Here is a 4,742-nt window from a genome sequence, read left to right on the forward strand (position 1 = left end):
AGACCCCTACCACCAAATCCCTTTCTCCTTGCCCCCCATGTAGCCTAACCCACAATCCTTCTACCTCCTCATCCTTGGATTCTGTCTTGATGAGGGTTGACGTATATTGCTCACTGACATAGAGCGCAACCCCTCCCCCTTTCTTCCCCACCCTGTCCTTTCTGTACAATCTATAGCCCTCAATATGTACTGCACAGCCGTGGGACGAATCCCACCAGGTTTCCGTTAGCCCCACTAAGTCACAGGTGTTTAGTGCAAGCAGGAGCGCTAGTTCATCTTGCTTTTTCCCCATGCTCCTAGCATTAGTATATAGGCACTTGAGCCCTGCGACTGGTGCCTTTGCTGCCCCCCCGCTCCGAGTCCCAAGGGGCCCTTTGTTTCTTATCTTCTCGTTTCTTACCTGTGTCGTAGTGCTGGCCTCCCCATGGCTTTCAGGTTCCCAATGCTCTCTTTCTTCAGGCTGGGCTGTCCTTGTGGGTGCCACATGGTTTGGTGGTCCACAGCTTCCCCCGCCCTCATCTTCCCCTCCCCCCGATGAGCCTAGTTTAAAGCCCACCGGAGGAGATCCGCCAACCTAGAAGAAAACACATGCTTACCTTTGGGGGACAGGTGAAGCCCATCCCAGCCGAGCATGTCCCTCATCGTGATGAGATAGAGGTAAGAGGTGGGAAGTCAAGGTCAAGAGTTATACATATATAGCAGAAAATTCTATCATTGTTCGTACCCACAGACCCCCACTGATTTCAGTGAACCTGAACAGATATGAATTTGGAACTTTTTATCTCCTGGTTACATATAAGACAGTCAGTGGCGACACATAGGGGGTGCACAGGGCTGCATGTGCACCCCCAGAGAGGGCCGGTGCACCCCCTAACCAGCCGCGCTTGCCACTTAAGTGATGGGCAGGAGGGGCAGACAGGTGCCCCCACTGCAAGCACCAGCCAGGGAGTGGAGCACCGTTGTGCTCCCAGAAGCATCCATAGCCACTCCTGGAAGAGGGAGTCAGCAAGATCAGCCACAGCCCCCTTCCCCCCACCCCCCACTGTCACTGACTGGTCACTGGGGGGCTACATGCCCCCCCTGACTAAGGCAGCACCAATCGCCCATGAAAACAGTTAAGCTGGTTGGATCCTCTGGTGTAAGCTGAAAGATACCTATTCCTCTGTAACAGGAAACCCTAGCCCTGTTACTAGGAGGCAGGGCAGCCCCGTTAAGACCAGAGTCTTTAGAAACACTAAGTACCAGAAGGACAGGGGGATGTTCGGTTGCCTGTTTTACTGCCTGTATAGAATATTTGCCCTGAAGGTATTTATGGCTGGGAAGGCACCCAATGCTAAGGGGGAAAGTTTTTTGTTGTTTTTTTTTTTTTTTGGGGGGGGGGGGGGTTAGAGACAAAGTAACGATTGGATTGTTGTGTTATGTTATAGTCCAGGGGCTCAGGTTTTTTATTGTATTTTAATCCAGTGGACCGGGATGAGACTAACTGGGGAGGAGGAGACCTCAAAGGGGCACACTGCAGCATATAACCTAGTGCCAGAGAGGGCACAGAGATAGGGCTATGTGGGCCCAAGACCAGGGAAGGCACAGAGGGTATAGGACTGCAAAGAGCCCAATGTTAGAGAGAGACAAGAGGCCACACAATGCCAAATCAGAATTAAAGGTGCTATTCTTTACATACCATCTGCAAAACATGGGCCACCATGTAGGGGAGGTGCAGAGCAATGGATAGTGACCCCTGGTGTCGGGGTAGTAAATGGGCAGCCTTCTGCTTGAGTAACATCATAATTATTGTTCCACCAAGGGATGGCAGGCAAGAGAGGTGGGTGGATAGCCCAGAAACAGAGAATTGGGCCGACATTGGACAAGCCCAGGGATGGCCCCCTGTCACATCTTCATATAACACCAAGTTCAGTGAGTCCATCTATGCAAAGTAGTACTGACAGACATAGGCAAATGAGGAAAGGGGGGAATCTTTTCCCCAGTGTGACATGCCCTGGCTCGACATGAGGCCAGGGGTGCCTTTGAGACACACTCATGGGATGTTCTCACATCTTCTGGGATGTTATTCTTCCCCAACTCTTCCCTGATGCCTGCTGCTTGACCACTGGGAACAGCCTGAGATGCACCAGGGCACCTCCTTCGCCTGTGGTGCCTCAGACTTACCTGTCTCACCCAGGTCTTGCCAGTTCTTAGCAGAGGGGATTTTGCCAGCTAGATGAACCATGCCCTTGTCTGGTCATATGCTCATAAAAGATAAATCCCCCATCTATAGAAGAGGCCTGCTACTATGGTCAAATGCTCTGGAATCATAGCTATCACTGGGTAAAAAGATAACAAATGTGTTTAGTATGAAAACAAGAGTAAATGTAAGCAATCAGTAACCATATGTTGAAGCACAGACAGAGGTAAAAGAATAAACAAACAAAAGAGACTAAAATCTGATTTTACACTGCCTCTAAAGCCAAGAATTCACTTTCTACTCAGCCCACTAGCTGAGGGACCAAAGCACCTTAGGCCCAGGAAACTTTAGACAGAAACTTGTTCTCAAGGCAAAACTTAAGCATGGGTTATCGGGCCATTTACATATATTATCCATTGGATTCATGGGGAGACCACACTATGCATACAACTTCCCGTCCCCCCCTCCCCCCCAGTTGTACTTGTTTACCAGAACAGAAGTCTTCCCTGATCCAATTACTAGCAGGAGAACATCTGCATCCTTTCACACATGAAGATCTCTCACTTCATTTCCTAGTTCTGACAGGTGTCATTCTTATAGAAGCCATTCTTTGAAATATAAAGTCACCAGTGTCTGGAAATGCTGGGCTCATGCCTCAGTGCATAAGGGTAAACAAATTCACGTCAAATGCTAATTTTCATCTATTACCTCTTCCAAGTGTAAATAGGTGAGGAATAATTAAGATAATCACTGTCCCACTAGCTAAAATATAAGGATACATCAAAACTACATTTATATCAAATACCGCAATTCAGGCAGACATAGTGATAAAGCTAAATAAACCATGGCACTATGTATATGCAGAGACTACACATGTCATATCAGTAAAGAAAACTCAAGAAAACATGTATGACATTCAACAAACCCTGCAAAACATCATAGGTTCATGACATCCAGGCTTGGAGAAATTGCAGTGCTCAGCTCCTTAGATATCCTTACTCCATAGTCTAGTACCTGCACTCTTTTCCATCTCCAGAGCTTTGATTTCACAGTTAGAACATCCTCCATGAGGATGCCAGTCTTAGCTATAGCTGTAGCCAAAGTTATATCCAGTAGAAAGTCACTTATAGGCACTGGTTCAAGACTAAATAGACGGAACAAAAATCATAGTCTATATCATCTTTCTGTGTATTCTGGGTGTATGGATGAGTTAGGTACTGAGAGCATTACCAGAAATTCAATTGTGGAACTACGCAGGTGTCCCTTGCAGAGGCATATATTTAAATGTTGGTGCCCTGGGTAGCAGAAGTGAGTGTTTACCTTCTCATGCAGGGGCAATGGCATGGGCTGCTGCTGCCTGGGTGCAAGTTCCCTCCAATGTGGCCTGCCATAGCAGTGCAGACTTCCTAGGGACTGCCCTTCTGGCAGCACCTCTGCAGAAGCAAGATCAGAAACCTGACATTTTTCACTCTGTGCTAAACCTGTCAGGCCTAAATTTTACTCTCTCTCATGAAGCAATTAATGAAGCCACCCTGGCATGTAGAGTGGTTGTTGTTTTGTATTCTAGGAAAGTTCTAAGGCTGCTCTCAACACTGGCATCTGAGTACTTCCCATACAGATACAAGTCCAGTGACCATAATGTCTTGTCTCTAGAAACCCTGTAAGAGTCCAGTACCAACCCTGGAAAGCAAGCTCCAACCCTGAGAATCCAAGATCATCTGCAAATAGTTTGCCTCTCCGTGCTGGTCCACAACTTCTCTCTGCTGGTAGTGCAATAGATTAGGTGGCCTTGCCACTGACTGACTCTGCCACATTTACACACCTGCCACAATGAGGTAAATCAGGGAAGTCCAGCTTCTAAGTAATTGGGGACTGCATGTCCCATGGGCTTCATTTACAGGGGGCTACACACAATAGGGTCTGCACCAAGGAGGCCACGGGTGCCCAGCATGTACCCTGTGCACATGGGTGCACACTAGGGCTGGTGAAGCTTCTGCAGCTGATTTGATTCAGAGGAGATTCAGCCTGATTCGGGGACTGAATCTCCAAATCCAAATCAAATCAGGAGACCAATTAAAAGCTTCAAATCAATTCAAAGCATCCAAATTGATTTGGAAAAGCTTTGGAAAAAATTCAGCCGCTTCAGAGATTTGACCATAGACTAAACAGGCAGCTGACACAGCTGCCTCTAGCTGGTATGTCTGTTGGGGTTGGGGGAGGGAAGGAGGAATTGGGACTGGGGCTGGGGCTGGGACAAGCTGCCCAGCTGGGGTGGGAGATGCGTTACTCGGGGAGGGGATGGGGGAGCGCAGGATGCAGGCGTGGCAGCACTGAGAGCAGGGACTCTGCCCTGCTGACACTTGCCCAGCTGGGACGGGGTGGGGTGGGAGGAAGAAGCAGTTCACTCCAGGTGGAAGGGGGCAAGCGGCAGCATGGCACAGCCCTCACTCCCAGCTCTGCCACGCCCACATCTTGTGCCACCCCCTGCCCTGGCTGGGCAAGAGGCAGCAGTGCCCATATCCCGTGCCCCCTTCCCTAGCTGGGCAAGTGGCAGGTTATGCCC

The sequence above is a fragment of the Alligator sinensis genome, unplaced genomic scaffold (assembly GCF_000455745.1).
Source record: "Alligator sinensis unplaced genomic scaffold, ASM45574v1 scaffold1197_1, whole genome shotgun sequence".
NCBI lineage: Eukaryota > Metazoa > Chordata > Crocodylia > Alligatoridae > Alligator > Alligator sinensis.